This window comes from Brienomyrus brachyistius, chromosome 6, assembly GCF_023856365.1.
Source record: "Brienomyrus brachyistius isolate T26 chromosome 6, BBRACH_0.4, whole genome shotgun sequence".
In the NCBI taxonomy this organism is placed as follows: Eukaryota; Metazoa; Chordata; class Actinopteri; order Osteoglossiformes; family Mormyridae; genus Brienomyrus; species Brienomyrus brachyistius.
In genome coordinates this window covers 29,760,483-29,781,953 of record NC_064538.1, presented here as the reverse complement: position 1 = coordinate 29,781,953, position 21,471 = coordinate 29,760,483, and the positions used below count along the sequence as shown (strand labels likewise).

Below are 21,471 nucleotides of genomic sequence, written 5' to 3'. Positions count from 1 at the left end.
GCAACAGATCGATGCCCAGCTGATGAATTTGTGACTGTGAGTAATGTCATTCCATGAGAGATCTTTGCTGTGTGGCAATCATGAAACCGAGAGAAATGGTCAGGACAATGACGTCTTCAATTGAGAAAGGGGCTGGCTATGTTTTAAGATACTGAGCGGTTTCAGCTGGCTGGCACACTGAACCCATGGTATATGGGTAGAGAAAGAGACAATATCAAGCAAATAATGACAAACAAGATCCTTTCTCTGTCCACAAACACACAGTTACCAGTACCTCATGAAGTAACAAGTTCCTTGAATCTACATGTACCATACCACAATGAGAAGTTGATGTTCTGTAGTACTTAAACACTGCCTGAACTAGTTCCCTTATTTGGCCAAACATGCATCAATATACTGTACCTAGCCATTCCCGCCTCATTAGCACCCATAGCACACAGTTTCAGTGTTCTTGACAAGATATGTATGCCTGGCAGGTATAATCTTAGCAATGTGAGAACTGAACAGGTAATGATGGTTTGGTGAAAAAATAAGTGTAATTATATGAATGAAAGGTAGTAAACACTTTCTCCACTTCATGTAGTAGCTTGCATTTATACTGTAAGTGTCAAAATATTTCTGTTACAGGTGTAGACTACATCATGGCATGGACTTCAAGTGTGTCAGTTCTACAGTTATACTGGTCATTAATTATTCCTCATTTACTGAACAACATGAACTACTTAAAAGGTACTTTAAATATTTAATTATATATTAAGGAACGTAAATGTATATCACTACTTGTAATCTGAGATATATGCTAGAAACTCACAATACATAGAACTGCACAGAAGTTCATTGAATTCAATTAAACTTCCAGAAATTCTAATTCAATTCCAGTTCTACTTCTTGTGGGATTTTTCCTCCAATTCTATTTCCTGATTTGAATAGAAATTGCTGAGTTTGTTCATGAATGGGCGTGACCCTGGTGCAAAATGAGATCAGGACTATAGATGGCACAATGTCATTATTTCTGGTCTGATCCTGAGTCTGGTATAAAAATTTTGAGTATCTGCCAATACCGATCCTATATTTTTCCCCTTTATCAACTATGAAACATGAAATATTTACATATCAATATATTTGAATTAACCTGGCAAACTATCTGCATTTAGTGTTGTAGCGGCATTATTTGAGTATGCTAATAATAGGGAAATATATTGGTCATGTTACTCAAACCACGCTACTGGAGGAAACCCACGACCAACAGGATTTACAGAAGTCTGCTTCTTCTTGTTTTATTCAGTAACAACTTTCACAAAGATGAACAGAATTTTTTTCTTAAAAAGAATACAAGCCTGAAGAATATAATTTGTATAAATTTTACTGCATTCAGGCTTAAGTAAAATCAGCACCAGTCTGACTCTGCAGTTTTGCTTTTTGCTTCCTTCAGCATAAAGTACAGCTACGGTCTTTCCACACAGCCCACATGACAGATTCGATGCACATGCATTGCTAAGCCATCACATAACCCTCACTATTTTTTATGGTATGTCACATTTTCTCAGTTTTTCCTGCTAGACCTACAGTACTACGCAAAAGTCTTAGGCAGTCCAAAGAAATGTTTAAAGCTGTTTATCTAGGTTGCAAGTGTACTTTGGCTTAGAATAAAAAACACAATTTAACATTAGAACATGTGCAAACAGGACACAATAATAACTAGTAACACAATAATAACTAGTAATAATTTCTTCTGTTTTCTAAAAAGTTACTGACATCTAGTTGGATGGCTAGATGAACACCGCTTCAGTTCCCAAACTTCTCCTCAGGGGCACCTCAACCGTTCCATAATTTTGTTAAATTTCACCAACAGTTCAATTAAATAATTAAATATATTGGTTTAAAAAGTTAGTGATAGTTTGACTAGCTGTATGAGGTGTGCTAGTGGCCAAGTCAAACAATACATGGCTGCACTGGACGGTCACTGCAAATACTAGGATGATTTTAGCAGAGGTTCTGAAATGGCTAAGCTGACACACTTTGACAGGCATAATATCATAGTTTTACACCAACACGAGGATATTCTAAACATCATTTTCTTTGCCTGCCTAAGACTTTTGCACAGTACTGTATCTCTGATAGAAAATCAAACCAGTTTCTTACTCACCCACCCCCTGATATTCAATCCAGAATTTTTTGCTGGTATCAGCCCTATACTGATAGTGGGTACTGAATTGGTGCCATCTCTAGTCAGGACCATAAGATAGTTCTAGAAACACTGCAAAGTCATTGTTATAGATTTCAAAGCACAACAAGCTCAAGCTACATTCCTGCTGATTCCACACCCCTATGCACCCTCTGTTAGATTTTTTGTCAATATTGATTCACATATTGTTTGTCTAGGAATGTATTTTCGAGAATGTTGGAGAAAACCATTCCAACTTACGTATTACCGCACCCTTAATAGTCTTTAGAGATATCTTGGCAGTTCTCTGCCAAGATTTAAATTACATCAACAAGGTAGGCTTCATCCACAAGTGTGTAGTGTTTAGCTATACAAAGAGTCTTAATAAATTCTCTGATGTCATCGACAGCTGTTTTTTCTCCAGAAATACCCCATAATATAAAGTTCTTTCCACAGTTAAGCTGTTCTTGATTTTACTTGATAATGACATTTTTGGAGCCCTGGGACAGTATCCATCCATCTCTTTTGTATAACTGCCAATTCAGTGCAATATCACAGTCATCCTGAAGCCCATACTGGTCATATATAAATTTCCCTTGTGTTAATTGTGCACTATTTTTTACCCTCATTGTGTAGTGCCACCCCGCTAAATCAGGTGGTATTTATTTCTTAGAATCATCAGCAAGACGTGTTTATCTCCAAATTCATCCTACTGCAGTTATATTAAGTTTAGTCATCGATAACGGCCATTGAGCCTGTTCCAGAAGTAACCACCTCCACGCTTTAGCCTGATAATGACTAAATAGAAACTTCTTGTTGTTGGTTCGTAAAACCTTGTTCCATAACACCTCATATCGCTCATCATAGTATTTCCTTGCATATTCCACTGCTTTTAATCTGGTATTCATTAAACGTCACACCCTGTAGTGCAGCTGTAATCACCGACAGGTTTGTAAAGGCACTCTCCATAGGTTTTTCCATTAATAGGGGTCATGCTATTTTTCTTATTAAAAATATTTTAAAATCCATTGAAATCATTTTTTTTGTGGATGATCTGTTCCCCGCACGTTACCCTCACACCTCCAGTTCTTTTTGTGCTTATAGACATCTTCTTCATTCCAAGTGTCATACCACTTGCACCCACCCTTCAATCTTCTGACAGTTTATCCTGAGCAGTTTTATCTGTTGAGGTTGGGTATTTTCCCAAAAAGCAGAGAGCACCCTGCATGTGTCCCAGTCCATTAGTGGGTCTTCACTACTTCCTCTGATGATACTTTTATGTTCTGTACTATTTCAAATGAAAGTAAAGGACTTCAAAAGTGCTTTTAAAAAAATGTAGCTGTGTCCTAACTGTCACCGCTCTTTATAGTGTGAGTGTCACTGTCACAGGAAACATCTAGAGGATTACAAGCACTGGAAGGCCACTGGTCCTGATTCTTATGCTCATCTATTACGTTAGTCACTGCATGTGAAGTTGTTTTAATGCATAATGTTAATATCCATACAAATATCACAGATAAATAAATTAATTCCACATTCATTTCATATTTTACTTTTTATATGGAGTACAGGAGATCTGGGTAACACCTTAACACTTTTCAACAACTAAGTTGAGATTCAACAATTCAGCTGTTTCACTGTGTCTGTAGATGTTTAACAGGATACACAGTATATAGAGTACATGTAACGATTCATGAACATACATATTTTTAGAATAATTTAATTGCATTTGACTCACTCAACCAATGTTATATTAATTGTTGAATCTCAACTAATAAATTGTCGAAATGTTACAAATACTCTGTATGCCCTCTGTAGGCAGACTATGCCAATAAAGTCTTACCCAAATATGTAATGCAACAAATTTGTCACATACCTGTACATACACTCACAGTATTGTACATATACAGTTTATTCTTCTTGCCCACTGACCAGGAAACGTATACATCCAATAGAATCACTGAGGACCAAAACTGCCTTGGTGTTTCACCAGAGGGGTAGTTATTCAGTGCGTCAGGAAACATCTTCCTCCGCTTTGTTCTCGTTAATTCACTACATGGCCTGTGGCGTTTGAAGTAAAATGCGTCACGGTGCCTTTTCCCTCCCCTTAAGAGACGCGCTGCCCTAAGGTGAAGTACAGCGAAGTAAAAGCGTCAGGCGTGATCTCGGGGACCGCTGGGGAACAGATCAAGTCCCGTAAGTAACTGTCTGTTAAACTTTTTATAGATGCATTTATTCATCTTGCTGCATCCAGTTTGCAGGAAAAACATTCATCTTAACTGTCTCTGATTTTGCTTGTTTTAGTTGAACTTTTTTCAGTTTTTTTTCCAGTTTGTTTAACTTTGAAACAGTGCAATGTATTTCATTTTTTCTGGTTTAGTCGTATAGAACTGTACATTAAACCCGATATCAGTTATATCAGGGATTTGCATTCTTATTGCCAGATATCAGTAGAACGTAGTTAAATTTCTAGATGGACCCATGTGGCATTTTTGCGGTTATTTTAAGTCAGTTTAACATTTATTTTTATAATTGCAATTTAGAACGATTAATCAAAGTGTACTATTACGACGAATAAAATATATATTCCAATGCGAACAGTACCAAAATATTCTTTGCCGAAACAAAACAGGCGTATTGCTCAAGGTAAGAGTTGAAGCGTAGTTTATGTTATATATATATATGGTTATGGTAATTGTATTGAAGATATAATCACTAAATTTGCACTGAAAGATTTGTAAAGAAAAGTTTTGAGCTCTTGTTCGCTGGTTTTGTTTTGCTTGTTTTTGTTTTTTGCTTGTTTGTTTCGTCATTCATTGATTTGTTTACAAAATGTGGTTTAATTAATGAAACTGCGGCTGTTTTTTTTTTAAAATAACAGGATCTTGAACGACAAACTCAATTCATGCTTGATAAAATGTGTGCATTTTCCCCTTTAATTCCCCCTAACAGAAACCAACCTGCAAACCAAAGAAACGAATGTCTGAGAAACTAATAATAGATAAGTGCGCTGGCAAAGGAAGGCGGGTTGTGGCGCATCGCGATGTTATCTGATGAAAAAGTCAGGATACACGTTAAGAGAAATTTACGATTATTGTTGTATAACTATCATCAGTTAACATTTTCCTCAAGCAGAGTTCTCTAAATCATTAGGAAAACAGAGAGCAGATATATCAGAGAAAACCCTAGGCAGTAGGATTGTAAAGAGGAGAAAGGTAGGCAAATTTCGTATTTTGTTTTACTTTAAATCCTGCGAAGAAGTCATGCGTTTTTCTTATTAGTTGTATATATGTAACTTTGCAACATATGAATATGCATAAGTGTAGGACATGCAACTTTGTTAATTAGTATATAACGGCAGATGGTAATGGACCAATTGGCTGGTTTGGCAGCACAGTGAATAGCACTGTTACAGTATCTCACACCTCTGGGACTAGGGTTCGAGTCTCCATCATGCCTGTGCGTATGTGGAGTTTGCATGTTCTACTTGTGCCATCATGGGGTTTCCTTGTACTACTCTGATTTCCCCATCCAGTCCAAAAACATGCTGAGGTGAACTGGAGTCACAGAATTGCTGGTAGGTGTGAATGATGAGTGTGCCTTGTAATAGGTTGGTGCCCTATCCTGCGTTGTTCCCTGCCTTCTGCCTGAAGCTTTTGGAATAGGCTACAGACCCCCATAGCCATGAATGTAACAAGTGGGTACAGCAATTACCTCAGTGGTTCTCAAAGTCGGTCCTCGGGCCCCACTGCCCTACTTGTTTTCCTGCTATCCCTTCCCCACACACAAGTCCCAGCTGTCTTTCAGCTTCTGATTGACTGAACACACCTGATCCAGGTAATTAGCAGTGTGTAGAGCAGGGATGTCTGGAAAACAAGCAGGGCAGTGGGGCCTGGGGACCGACTTTGAGAACAACTGAATTACCTTAACCAAGTTAGCAAGATGTCTTGTGAATGGGAAATAGCATAGTGACTCTAGGGCAGTGTTTCCCAATCCAGTCATCGGGGAACCCCGGACAGTCCATGTTTTTACTTCCTCTCAGCTCCCAGCCAATCAGGAACACCTAATACCTGGTACAGGTGCACTAGGAGCTGAGTGGAAGCAAAAACATGGACTGTCCAGGGTTCCCCTAGGACTGGGTTGGGAAACTCTGATCTAGGGTGTAGTAGACTTGCAAATGGAAATTATTCACAATCACACATGTTCATTTATTCAGCTGATGTGCTTCACCAATAGCTGCTAAATGTAAACACTTGATATGGCATTCAGTATGCACATTTTCAGAAACATGTATAAGATTTGCATATTTATATGTTCATACTGGATAGGATAAACTCAATGATTTATTAATTAGTCTTGACTGAGCTATTGATCAAAACTAGTTTGTTAGACGTCGGGCTAAATGGCATTGATACAGAACTCTTCAGTGTGGTGTACAGGAAACTGCATAATTATGGAAGAGAAGATAAATAAAGTTTAAACACAAAAGAGAACCCTCAAAAGTTATGTGCATACTACACATGCTCTTTATGTAAGCCCTGAAGCCATGATTCATAAAACAGCAGGTCTTATCTCACAAAACATGGTCTTAGCTATGTGAAAGTCATGGTGTAAAATAGTTAAAACAAATGAATTTCCTTGCTGCTACTGTACATAGCAGACCAAACATCATTCTTAGCATTTCTCTCAGAGAGGGGTGACTGAAGGCACGTATTTGAGAGGAAGTTTGAGACGGTGATGAAGACAGCTCAATGTGTTGATGTTGCAGGAAGAGCCATGCTGAAGTGATAGTGGCACCGAGTGTGGGTGAAAAACAGAGAAAGACATGAATTGTGTCGTGAATCTGAAACAACCATAGATGAAACAAGTTTTCTTGTCCACAATGTCCATGTATTGGTTTGAGGCAAAATAGACAAACTTTGCAAGAAGATATGATCAAGACACAGTCTGGAAACTTCTTACTTTATCAAACAATTCCCTTAGCAGTGGGTTACTAAGCAATGGGGAAAAAAACTCGGATGAAAGTGCAGGTGCTGTACGGTTCTGGGGGGTTTACATGGTATGGGATGCATTTTAATGACCCTGGTTATGTTCAACTGTCCCCCCAGAGGGAGTGGTATATGGCGCTCAAAGACATGTCGAGCGAGCGATCACATTCATCCTGTGACACAGCATTTTCACTCTGCTGTACATAAAACCTTTCGGGATGGCAGTTACTCCTTTCATAAAGCATGGGTAGTAAATTAAGAGTTGTATGACCATAAAAAATGTAAGCCATATGCTATGGTAACCCTGGCCACCAGTATTCAACTGAGTTAAACACTTATGGTTGATTATGAAATGGTATTTCAGATGTCTTTTCTATCAGCATTTAACAAAACACGAAGTGATGGAGTTTCTTGTGAATGAAGGGTATCACATCCCACCAGTAGAGTCCCAGACATTTATAGACTTTATCCCAAGGCTAAAGACAATGACTCTACTAAACATCATCCTTTTTATTTGTTATTCAGTAACACATTTTGAAAAACTAAAGCAAGCAAGATATGTGCAAAGTCTGGGCTGCCTAGACTGCAGTGTATTTAAATCTGTATGACATTATTTCCAGGCACAAAAAAAAAAAAAAACCTAAATAAATTTAAAAAATGAGTTATGTCCCATTCCTAGTAAATGGACCCAGACTCCTTGATGTCACGATCGCTGGGTAATGCGCACGGGCAGGCAGACGGGCAGGAAGCAGGCAAGTCGGGGAAAAACGGGGATTTATTAAAGGGATCGGGGAAACGAATAGCAGGGCACATCTGACACCGACTGACATCAAACATCAATGACGGACAAAGAACTAAGGCAAGACATGGACTGAAATAGGCAAGACAACAGGGTACAGCTGGGTACAATCAGGGAAGCACACGTAGATAATCAGGGGGGCGTGGCACACATGAGGATCGTACGAGCCGGGCATGACACTTGACTAGTTGTTCCCTTTTCTTGACCCAACTCACTTTTAGTTTACTTGTGTGTCCTTTTTCCCTGAGCACAGGGACATACCATAAGGCAAGGATAGGCAGCCACACAAGTTCCCCGAAAGATTGGGGCCCCATGAAGACAGATTTAACAGAAGTTACATTTATGGATATCAGATTATATGATCATCTAAATTATAGCAACATGTCAGTTTTTCAGGATAGACAAAGTTGCCCCACCCCCACCCCCGTCCGGGCTATAAAGGACTATTCCTTCTTTATGACATCAGGCTAACCAGCTTTCTTTGCATACTCAAATAGTGATAGGCTATCGGTTATTTCATTACCAAGGGAACCGGCACAAAGTACCGTAACAGAAGAAGAAAATGCAACAAACATACAACACTAGCATTACATATGTGTCATGTTTTTCATATTATACCGCTAGAGTGGTAGACAAATTATGAACAGATGTGGTGTGAACACAATGAAATGAATGTACGTAAAAATTCAAGATTAACCTTAGTGTCAGGGCAGAGTAAGGCGCATAGGCTACCCTAGGCCTATCCGAACTTCGGGCTGAAATTTAAAGTCAGGCTATCGTATCGATTGTTTAAATGGCTGTCCAGCATCCTTTCTCCTTAATAGTTTTGTTAAACATGTCTCCACTCTACTCCCAAATACTCCCTAATTCTCTCCTCTCATCCACTCTTTGTACCAAAGCAAGTCTCACCTTTGAGAACAACCCATGCCTTTTGTGCGAATGGTTACATATGTGGGACACACTGCAGTAATACTAACAATTAATAAAATACTAATACAAATAATTAATAAAATCCCAGCCCAAATGAAATTATAAAAAAAGTTTATACTCAGCTGTGATACAGAGGCAATGTCAAATAACATTAGTAAAGTCATCATTGCGCAGGTATATGGACATTTGTGAAAAACAAAACAAAGCAGCGTTCTTATTGGGACAGTAGCAGATGTAGGGTAGACATTCAGGGAGGCCACTGATACAGTAAGTCTTCCCTGATATTTGTAATAATATTTTTGCTACGTGTTTGTATGTTCTGGCACCTGGCACCTAGGCTTTCAGATTGTCAGGAATTAGGTCACACCTCCTTTATCGTGAACCGGAGGGGAGGGGGGGGGATCTGCTGCACCCAGCTCTGCTGTATGAAGCTGCGCAGAGCTGCCAAGCTGTCTGAATCATCAGGGCAGTGTGCCACTGTATCTTTGCATTTGCAGCCTCTCTGAGATGTTGAAATATGCCCCACTTCTTTCTGTAGTTCTGGTTCTCAGGCTTGTTCACACGGTCCCACCTTTCATTATCCTTCTAATATGCAAACATTAGCCTGAGGTGCCCCTGCATTCATGCAGCATACGCAGTATCTTTACCATTTAAAATGATCTGAACAGTGAGGTGGAACGTATAGCGAGATGACCTGTGTGCGTCACTGCATCCTTTACTCAGTAGATGGTCTGCTGGAAAGGGATGGGTAGGTTGATGGATAGCTGGAATGCATACGAGTCTGATATCAACTGGAGTTAATGCAACGGGTGTTTAGAGGTCACAGTTGATTATTTGGCTGTCAGGGACATATTTAAAAATTGCTGCAAGCCCTAGATAAGTTGCAAATATTTTGAAATATTTGTTCACTCTCAGCCAACCAAAATACACATATAACGAACATATATATTTTTCTTCACATAACATCATCTCACAGAGGAGATTACAGCGACAGATATTCAAGGGGTGTGAGAAAATAGTTGCACAAACCTTTTCACTAGAAAAGCACGAGTGGTCCAGTGAAAATGGAACAGAAAAGGCTATTTAATTTTTGCTTTACATTTACTTGCAAATTGCAAAAGTGAGCTAACCAAAATGCAGATTTGTACTTCGCACAGTATATCTGGATCTGAACTCTGTCAATTTTCATACTTTTTCTTTATGAATCACTGGTTGTTTGGATCAGCAATTTCAGTTAAAAATGTCATATAGCACACGAACACAGTGATATTTCAAAAGTGAAATGAAGTTTATAGGATTTACAGAAAGTGTGCATCGCTTTTGCACACTTTCTGTAAATCCTATAAACTTAATTTCACTTTGAAACATCACTGTGTTCGTCTGCTATATGGTATATTTAGCTGAAATTGCTGATCCAAACAACCAGTGATACATAAAGAAAAGGCATGAAAATTATCAGGGGTGCCAAAACTTTTGCATAACACTATATATCGTGGCCACTTTATTAGGTGCATATAACTAGTACTGGATTGGACTCATTTTGCCTTCAGAAGCTCCTCAGGGGTAGTTGGATTGTGTGTCTAGAAAGCCTTGGCACAACACTTGTCCTAAGCTGCTGTTTTGCCCTTATGGCCTTCCTGTTAGCTTTAACAAGTCTGGCCATCCTCCTCTGAACTCATTCACTAACAAGGTGCTTTTGCCCACATAACTTGATGCTGCTGCCTGATGTTTATTTAAGCATTCTCAGTAAACTCCAGATACTGTACTGAAAACCACCGTATGACCGAACATTAAAAATCATTCAGATCATAGACCTTAGCCATAATACTTACTGTAGCTACGCAGAAACTGAGTCTCTCAACCCCGGCAGTGTGCTTTGTATATTTGATTCCAACCACATGATTTGTTGTTTGGAAGACAAAACTGTGCTAACAAGCAGGTTCTCCTAATTAACTGGCTACCGAGTAAAGTGTAGCAAAGCTTCTTCCGATGACTTGACTGCTGAGTCAATATTGACAGGCATGTTGTTTTCAGGGCAAGCAATAGCAGGTCGACTGGATCACGTTCTCCTGAGTATGCTACCTCTGGGCACTGTAGATGAGTTAAGTCAAAAATTCCTCCGACAGTCCACACATATTTCTGCCTTTGTAAGTTCCTGACGCCTCAGTCACTGCACTACAATCTGTATGCAACCATAGATGAGGAATATAGAGTTCTTATAGAGAACCCTAGACTTTCATTTTATATTTTAACTATATGTAATTCATAGGTATTTTTGTGTTAGAATATTATTCTGAGGCATGGTGGTGCAGTGGTTAGCACTGTTGCCTCACACTGCTGGGACCTGGGTTTGAGTCTCCCCCTGGGTCACATGTGTGTGGAGTTTGCATGTTCTCCCCATGTCGTCCTGGGGTTTCCTCCGGGTACTCCGGTTTCCCCTCACAGTCCAAAAACATGCTGAGGCTAATTGGAGTTGCTAAATTGCCCGTAGGAGTGCATGTGTGAGTGACTGGTGTGTGAGTGTGCCCTGCGATGGGCTGGCCCCCCATCCTGGGTTGTTCCCTGCCTCGTGCCAATTGCTTCCGGCATAGGCTCCGGACCCCCGCAACCCAGTAGGATAAGTGGTTTGGAAAATGGATGGATGGATATTATTCTCATTGTGGTAGGCAAGCACCGGTTCTTGAAGGTGTCTCACATGCCATCTATCTGCTTCAAAACAAGACAGGACAAGTGATTCTGAGCACTGAGCTTGAGAAGTATGTGTGTTCGCTTCTCTTTCTCTCCACTCTTCGGAAGGGTGTGGTCTTTACAGAAAGGTCAGTCAAACAATCCCACTTTTCTGAGCTCAGAGAATTTATTTGCACTTCTGCCATTACATGCTTTAACATTTAGAGCTCTTAGTCACAGGTATTGTGCCATGCACAGTTTTACGCCATGCTGAAGTTGGGGTGTTTATAGGTTGTAGGTTGTACTGGGACACATAAAATTAAGGGGGCACAGTGCAAATACTTAGTTCGCTAGTCATTATGTATGTGGTGCACTACATGCATAACAATTTTAAAATCTATCTTTATGTGCATGTGTTATGGGTATATATTGAGAAGCAGCACCTCATCTGCCTAACTAAAGTCTCACTGTCATGGATTACAACAATGAAAAATTGAAATATAGGTAATGTTCTCTCACTGTGCTTATTCTGTTTACTTTTCACAGCATCATTGACCAAAAATGCATCCAGAATGCTTGTAGCCAGTATAATTGGTGTCCCCTATCTCTTTGCGATGATGACACCCTTGAATTCTCGAATATGATTGGCCTGAAAGGTGTTGATCAACTTTTTGCAACTGCCCACATAATGCCAGCCAGGTGAACCACAGTAGTAAATCAATCCACTGTTAATATCTTTAACCTTAACTAATGTTATTTAAAATTCCAGACATAGAACATAAACAGAAATGAAACAGGAATGTTTAATCACTGGAGATTTAGGCTTGTTAACGTAAATATAATGTCTTTATGTACAATGTGTGAGTTGTCTTGTGGTTTTGGCTTACATGTGTTTAAAAAACGTTTAACACATGGCGCCCATACATTAACCTTTCCATAGCCTGCCTTTGAGAGGAGCTAGACCCCATTTATATACAGTGTGCAAATAAATAAAAATAATTCCAGTGTCACACATTTTTTTTCTGTGCAATTTACTACATAAATAAAAAGAAGTTGAATGCCTTTTTATGTGAAAATGAAATGTCCAATGAAGCTTTTGGTGTTAACTTAATTCTTTTAATTTAATGGGTCCATGTACATTTTGTAATGGTGAGCCTCTTGACTTGGCCTAGATGTAAAGCTACCTAGCTAGCATTAATGTTTGTGTTAGCATTACCTTTTCTGCTACGTCGTTTAACTCCTATTAAATATTTGGATACGTCCATCTTCATAGAGGTTAGTTTTCAAACTGCCTATGTCTTTTTTCATAATGGGATAGAGGGGTATTATGGGAAATGTAGTGGCTGGGGTTGGCGATGTTTGTGTACTTTAACCCAGCACTAAAGATTAAAATGAAATGATTACTTATTTTTCTTACTTGTTTTCTGTGATTGTGGGGGATATAATAGTATTTACTTGGGCATGTATACCCTCTAATTTGGATTTAGCAACTCCTTTTCTAAACTGCTGAATTATGATTAGGATATAAGTCTGTCTATGGGAACTTACATTTAAATGTTAAGACACTTAACAGTAAAATATTTACAGTGATTCACAGTATGTAAGGCTGATGTTCTTGCATATGACTTACTCATGAAGTCAAAGTTAATTGGTTTAGCCTTTGAATTATTTCAGTAATTATATAGGGCTAATTACAGCTTTGGGAAAATAAGTTAATTATTGACTGTATGCAGCTCTACTGAAGCATGTCTAATGCATTATAGATTATCCAGATTACTCAATAACAAGAATTAATTTGGTTGTTGCGTACCGGGCCAATTTTTAACGTTTACCTATCACTGGAAAGATAATAGTCAAAATAGACATCTACAGTTCTGTCAACCTACAATGCACCTCACTTGACTCTAGACAAGTATGTTCTACGTACTTTTAGAAATTCCTAATTTATTATTGCAATGCTGGTATAAGCAGCTCTGTCCAGAGTCGCACTGGGCAACATCATGCCTTTATGCTTTTGTGCTGTCATTTCTTGATACTGTTGCTTGTGAAAGGTCTTAAGCTGTTTCGACCAGCAATTACTTTGGTTACCATCCCACTGCAGAGGGTAGAGGCAGAGAGTAGAGGCAGAGGGTAGAGGCAGAGAGTAGAGGCAGAGGGTAGAGGCAGAGTGTAGAGGCAGAGGGTAGAGGCAGGGAGTAGAGGCAGAGGGTAGAGGCAGAGGATAGAGGTAGAGGATAGAGGCAGAGGATAGAGGCAGAGGGTGTCTTTTTATGCCATAATTGGGTCAGTGACAAATAAGGGTCGGCAAGATGAGCAATTCAAAAATCTTTTAAAAGTTTGTTTTAAAAGCTTTATCAGATTTGTTAAAATGTACATTTTGTATTCATGCTGGTTTCATGTAATTTGACCTGACATTTGCATATTTTTTTTACAAAAGGTTACATGTGCCTGAAACCGGAAACGGTGTAACTAGAACAAAGAGAGAAATATAAAATATTTTATCCACCTAGAGTGTAGAGAAGTGTACACATTAAAATACTTAGTTAACAATGTCATGTGACAGTTTCACATGGGGCCAGCATGTGGCTCAGTGAGCTGAGCCTCTGTGTTTGTGATTGGGCATCACTGGTTTGAGCCCAGCCTCGGTGCAAGGCCCTTAACCTCCAGGTCCCTGAGTGCTGCAGTGCGTGGCTGCCCTTCACTGCCAAGCTTGCTGTAACCGCCAAGGACCAAGAGGAGGGTGGAGAAAAAGGATTTCCCCACAGGGATCAATAGCATGCAATCTAAACAGATTTTATCAGGATTATCTCTAAAATTAAATTGTGTTAATGTTTGCAATATTGAGCGGGACATATGCTGAAAATACTTGTTTTGTGAAGTACCTTTGACAAATTATATATAAACAGTAAAAAAAAATCATATTTCATGAAAAATACTGGTTAGGCCAGTTGAAACAAACCAGTTACAGCACCTGAACCATGTTGCTTTTACAGTCAAAGGCCATTGTTTGTTGAAGAAAGTGACACTGAAAATCAAGCATGACAGTCAACAAGGCCATCCGGACTTTTATTTCAATGTAGAAAAACATCTAACAGTAAGAATTGTGAATTCATGTCTTTTGTTGAAATTCCGTTCAGAAAAAAATATCTAGCAACAGCAAATCATGGCAAAAACGCGTCTTTTAAAATTATGCGTGTGTATGTGTGTTTGGGGGTGGGGCAAGCATGTGTGTTTAAGGTCACGTGTGTGCTTTGACATGTTTCCAGTGAAGTTCTTTTCCTGTCTAAAAGCGTGCCAGTATGACAGAATAGACTTTTCAGGCTGTGTGTGCTTGCGAATGTTTACAGTCGTACGTCATGAATTTTGAATGACGCCAGATCAAAGGGTCGGGCTTAGAGATTATGTGCAGAACATCGGACTCATAATAGAATAGAACAGGAGGTCAGGTGCATGAGGCCAGGTGAAAACATTCTCCCCACCCAGCTGTTGCATGCAGCGCACTTCCCACTCCTTCACCTGTCACCTGGATGACCTGTCCTATGAAAGACTTCCTTTCATATCTGTCCAGAATGAACTTGCTGACAATCAGTAGATGTTGAGAAGAGGTTTTGTGTTAGGTTGCAGAAATCTGTTGCAGATGTATCACACCAGAATATGTGTGTATGTGTGTGCATGTATGTGGTCCAGGTATTCCTGTGTCCCCAAAAGGGAAAACCCTATTTTATAAAAATCCGTGACTGCAATGAAAAAACGAAAAATGCAAAATCTCTTGTATCTAGTTTGGTCACTTATGGTTATGGTTAGGGCTGGGTGGGGGTTAAGGCTGTCTGTGTGCAGCTGGATCAGTGTTCATTCGTGCTCTGTGATAAGCCAAATTTTCCTTGCTTAAAAGTGGCATCTGTATTATTGGATTTTTAGGCCTTTTAAAGCTGCAGTCACTGTTCACCCACTTCATTCCGCTACATTATAAAATTACATATACAGCTATACAAAAAATTAAGATACTACTCTATATTTTTAAACAAATCTCCATTTTTAAATCCTGGTCTAATCACGGTCGTGCTGGCAGAAGGCTGGGGAAATGGCCAGATTAAGGGTGGAAGCGACTTTCTAATGCCAGAGATGACTGTTCATTTATTGAATTGGAGGATAACATCAAGTGACCTTCAAAAGGAATGGGAGACATTAAGTGCAGGTGTGAAGTGCTCTGCTAGGATAGGATCATATCAGGCTCCTGGAAGCAGGACTGAAGTCCCATAAAGCCAAGAAGAAGCTTCATTAATGATAAACAAGGAAGAACCAGGCTGCGTGTTGCAAAATATGTACATATATATTTCTCACCAACGCACACCCATAAATTGAGAAATTAATGTAACAAAAATTGTGCTGTGGTCTGTTAATTTTCTTCCATGGCTGTATATATGTACATAGTGGCTCCTTGAATGTTGGTTATGCCACCTTGACCCTGACTAACGTCAATCCCCAAATTAATTATAATATTCAGGCAATGGTGTTCTGTTACTTTTATTTTCTATTAAATAGTTCTAATGTAAGATTATAGTAAACTAGTAAGTATCAAACTTGTGTTTTGCTTAGATTATCACTTTTTTTTGTACTTTTTAGTATTAGTCTTAGTATTTAATATTAGTTTTAGTATTAGGTATGAAGTTTTTATGGTTACACCACATTTACATTTTTGCCATCATTCCTCAAATATTCTCTCAAATTGATTAAACCTAGAATTTAGACTATGTCAGCAATAAAAGAATGTATGCAAGTAATTTGCAAGTTTATTATCAAATTTTAAAGCTTTTAAATTGAACTAAACCATATGGGCACACAGAAATTAGCGTCCCGTCATTGACCCTGTTACAGACAAAGAGGGATTCCCAGTGATTTTCTGCATGACTCTGTCCGAGGTCAGATTTTCTCTGCCGCCCACTCTGTGCTGCTTCAGTGAATTGCACGTCATTGGTTTTCACTGTTAATAGTTATTTTTAAATTCATCCATCCATCTTCCATAGCCAGTTATACAGGGACACACTGGATACAGTCATGGGTATTTATATAAGCACATGGTGTGACGGTAGGGTACTTCTGTCACTTCACACTTGTTGTGCGTGGAGTTTCCCCATGTCATTTTGGTTTCCAATAGTTCAAACGTTTTCTGAGGCAAATAATTGCAGTTTGGTGAACTGATGCTTATAAATTGCCAATATTATGTGTTTGCATGTAATTCTGTGCCCTATGATGGATTTGCATCAAATTGAATGTGTGCCCCTACCCTCTGCCCTGTGCCCTGTGATGGACTGGCATCACATTGAGTGAGTGCCCCTGCCCTCTGCCCTGTGCCCTGTGATGGACTGGCCTCACATTCAGGGTGTGCCCCCGCCCTCTGCCCTGTGCCCTGTGATGGACTGGCCTCACATTCAGGGAGTGCCCCTGCCCTCTGCCCTCTGCCCTGTGCCCTGTGATGGACTGGCCTCACATTCAGGGAGTGCCCCTGCCCTCTGCCCTCTGCCCTGTGCCCTGTGATGGACTGGCCTCACATTCAGGGAGTGCCCCTGCCCTCTGCCCTGTGCCCTGTGATGGACTGGCCTCACATTCAGGGAGTGCCCCTGCCCTCTGCCCTGTGATGGACTGGCCTCACATTCAGCGTGTGCCCCCGCCCTCTGCCCTGTGCCCTGTGATGGACTGGCATTATTGATTTTTATATTGAAGGATATTTTTATATATATATATAATTTATAGATAACTGACACTGAGAACTTCATCATGCACATGTAAGAACAGAAAAGAGTGGGAAAGTAATGTTTAGTTGTATTTTGTAAAATAATAACAAAAGAGTACAGCTTCAGAACCACTATGCTTATATGTGACCATTAAACTGCCATTACCCTGAGTCCTTCCTTTATAAATTCCCAATCCAGTCCAGCTGCATTTGAATATAAAATGGAAAGAAGAGCGATTATTCAGAGCAGGGGTCTTGGAGAAATGTGTCTTTTAACTAGAAGGTTCTGAGACAGGGATGGTTTTCATAGTCCTGTTCTGGCCCCTTGTCGACCTGATAGTTTCCCCCTGTATGTCTGAGAATGCCTGGACTCTGTCACCGTGTCACTGCTGGAAGGCTCATAAGTGGCTGAACACTTTTTAAGGGCATGTGAGAGATACGATTTAACACCAGAAAGAGCACGAGTGACTTTTGCGAATGCATTTTATCCTTGGCATTGGAAATCAGTGTTGAGTAAGTCCCACAAGCTCATCCGCAACTGTTTATTTCATTCATCTGGATTCTGCCTAATAAGTGAACTAGCCTGGAATCACCTTTGTGCAAAACAGAGTGCTTTAAGAAACATAAAAACATTTAAGAAAAAAAATAAAAATAAAAAAGACAAATCATTATACAAATGCTTTTCTGAGTAGCTCGTATACAGCAAGACCCTTAACCCAAGTGCATCAGCGACTGGCTGATCCTACTTTCTTCTCAAAACCAGTTTCATGAGGTGGCCTCTTTGGAAGCTTTTCCAACTGTCCTGAAGGGGGGTCCCGCATATACTGTATGCTGAGCATTCATTGGTCTCTTTTCCTTCACTCTCTGGTCAAACTCCTCCAAAACCATTTCTGCAGGGGTTAAGGTCAGGTGACCAGGTCATATGAACACTACTCTCCTTTGCAGACAGCTTGGCATGTCCAAACCTTTTACTGGTACCGTATATTTATGTGGTATCATTATAACTGGTTTTTGCGTTTTCTTGATATGTTTTGTACTTCTGGCCCACCGTACCTCTCCCCCTCTTCCATCATCATGATCCAGTATAATGATTTCCAGCTTCATGTCTACAGAGCCCTCCTAGCTGCCCGTCAACATAACAGAACACCACTAATTCCTAATATTATACTATTGATTTTACTGTATTTTTAATATTGTATCGCATTAGGTAACAGCAAGTTCTGGACCGTCACCCACATAGCTTTCATATCCGCCAAAAGAATGAGGGCAGCAAGCTGATTAGGCCAGAGACCCGGGGAGCCAGCGCTCACTGCTCTGAAGGGCATGCTCTGTATGGGATGGACACTCTGATAAGCCTGCCTTTTTTCGCTGGGGAAATCATTCTCTCACTGAACTGGGACATGCTTACTGAGAGCCCCACCTCAGCACAGTGCTTCCTGTCTATTCTCATATATGGCCTTGTGAGCTCTCTGCTGCCTGGACACGTTCCAGGGGCAATCTTCTCATTTAAATGAAAACAGAAAAGAAAACATTGAGTAAGGATGTTCTCTAGTTTCCTTCGCCCCGATTTCCCACCCTTTCCCTGTCTCTTTCACACTCATCCCCTGAACAAACCAACAATCAGTGAAATAGATAAGCCAGAAATGAAGAATAACCTGCTTGTGATGAGTGAGTAGCTGCTTGAATGGGTAATGAAGCCCAACATTTCTTCAAATGAATGCAGACTGACAAGCAAAACTGTACTTTTCTGTTCTCAAGATCGAGCTACTTCACTTGTAGCTTAAGGAGATGATTATAAATTTATGCTTTATTACAGGGGTGGGTAACCTGTTCCATGGAGGGCTGGTGTGGGTGCGCGTTTTTGGGGTAATCTCAGTCAGCCAATAACAGTGGGTCCCCAGGACCGGAGTTGAGAACCTCTGGTTTATTATTGGCAGGTTGAGAGGTCATCCGAAAAACCCGCACCGACACCGGCCCTCCAGGCTCCCCACCCCTGCTTTATAAGGACCAGGAACTCAAACACAGAAAGGTATAACAAGCATGATGGTGCTGTGGCAGATGGACAGAATTCCTGATTTAGAAAGCAAAGAATGATTTTCCCCATTAAATCCAAATCTTCAAGGAAACTGGTGTGTGAACAATTTTCCGTTTTTAATGACAGCTGTTTTCCTCTCAGTTGCCTTTTCCTCTGGCTGTCCTACCTAAGTAGATACAACTTAAAGGGGAGGTGTTGTGTTCACAGGGTACTGCACATATTGGCAAACTCATTCAGCAGATTTCAGCATCTTGACATTTACGGTAAGTGATTTATGTTTAATTGCATGTTATGGCATAATCGTGAGAATTTCTCTGCTCTGCTTTTTTCATGTTTAAACAGCACTGTTGCCTAGAACACATTGCTGGTAAACAATAAGTATTTGGGTAGGTGTAGACTCCTGGATCAGCACTTCAAAGCTCAAACATTTGTCTGATTTATTTAATCTTTTTCATTGGTCGGGCAATTGCAAATATCATTCAAGTAGAAATTATTCTTTGCATTCATTGTGCTAAAGTTAACACCACATTGTGTTTTTTGGAAAAATAAATTTAGATTTAAGAATGTTTATGTCAATCTTGATTAGCAACTGCATTGCTGTGTCATCTTGGTACTTGACAAGAACAAACTGGACTATGTCCAAAAAGAACAGGTCACACTGAGATCTCTTAAAGGAATTACACTTCTAAACAATTTCTGTCTCACGATTTCTCAGAATAACATGTCAATCTTAATTTTCCCCTTGGGGGCATAATGATAATCGAGAATTTCTGTGTAGCTTGAAAAGCTTTCTATTAATCACCCGCTTCTTAATGCGATAGCCTGAAGGAATAATCAGAATTTTCTTTTTAATTTTAAAGTTGCGAATTTGCTGTAGTTGAGTGGAGTTCTATGTAGATTTCAGTGCATGAAAATACCCCCCCCCCTCTGGGTTACGCTTTGCTGATGTTAATGCATGCTGAATGTCCGCATGCTTAAGAAACCCTGTAAGGGTTTTTTGTGATTCTTTCTTTCTTTCTTTCTTTCTTTCTTTCTTTCTTTCTTTCTTTCTTTCTTTCTTTCTTTCTTTCTTTCTTTCACCCACGTATGACAATAAGCACAAGCCTTTGAGGAAGCTGTCTGATATGGTGTCAGAGAAAATATGAATGCTGACCTGTGAGCTGCACGTATTTCACTGTATTGTTTTGCCACATCCTACAATATAGATGTACAGACCAACAATCAGTCACCATTAAATAATCTTTTCCTGGTGGGGGGGGGGGTGGAGTTGGGGGTGGTGATATTGTGGAAGTTACTCAGTTTGTTGACTTAATCTTTACACCTTAGGCAGGTAGACCTTATATTCAGTTCAGGATCTTTGCTGGCACCTTTAGTTTCTGCAGAGTAACTGACTGTATCAGGTAAGACAACACACACAGTCTATTGATGGATGGGAGAACTTTGCTTTAATAACCTCTGAAAAAATGTCGGTGAAATGTCAAAACAAACATACTTAAGACATATATTTCTCTGATTTCGGTTTTCAGCTAAGTTTATGTCCTTAGGGAAGAGACCCGATAGAAGAATATATATTATTCAAGATGGCAGGTTACGTAAACCAGTGTATGTCTCAGTCATTGTGAATTCTGCATAGTCATCTGAAACAGCATACTGGAATTGCATAGGGTAGCACAGACCAGAAGCCTCACCTCCAGCATTGCGCACTGTCATCATGCTGTGTGTATAGAGCTTGCAAATTCTCCCTGTGTCATGAGAAGGTCGACGTGCAGGCAAAAGGCAGCAGTTTAGTCAGTGGGAATTTCCAGTGTGTATGTTTGGTGTGCCCATAGTGTGTATGTGGCCTGCAATGGCCTGGGTGTCTAGTGACCTGTCCTGCCTGGAATAGGCTCCATGACATTGCCCAGAATACGCTGGATGGATGGATGGATGGATGGAGCTGTATATACTAGAACTGCCCCACCTCCAATCACAATTCTTGTATACACGCACATTAGAAAAATTTATAATGCTATGATTTGTTTTTTTGGTGGAAGTTTGGGTAAATGTTCATATACAAATATATGCTTTATATCTATCTGTCTGTTATTTGTTTGTCTGTTTGTTTATTATCTGCCATCTCACAAATCACTAATGCGGCACTCCTGCGATTCATGTGAC

At 39.9% G+C, this 21,471-nt stretch overlaps 1 protein-coding gene across 3 annotated transcripts in view; it reads left to right on the top strand.

Moving 5' to 3' along the window:
* The first annotated feature begins 4,213 nt into the window (after window positions 1-4,213).
* The window catches only part of LOC125744405 (neural cell adhesion molecule L1-like protein), a 55,442-nt gene continuing 38,184 nt past the window's right edge, over window positions 4,214-21,471 (top strand). The window contains exons 1-3 of one of the 3 annotated variants that reach the window (XM_049016172.1): window positions 4,279-4,360; window positions 19,217-19,308; window positions 19,522-19,577. The gene's annotated coding sequence lies outside the window, so the exon portion shown is untranslated. Of the gene's footprint in view, window positions 4,361-19,216; window positions 19,309-19,521; window positions 19,578-21,471 lie in introns of all 3 variants that reach the window. The other 2 variants (XM_049016171.1, XM_049016170.1) reach the window with 2 other exon arrangements.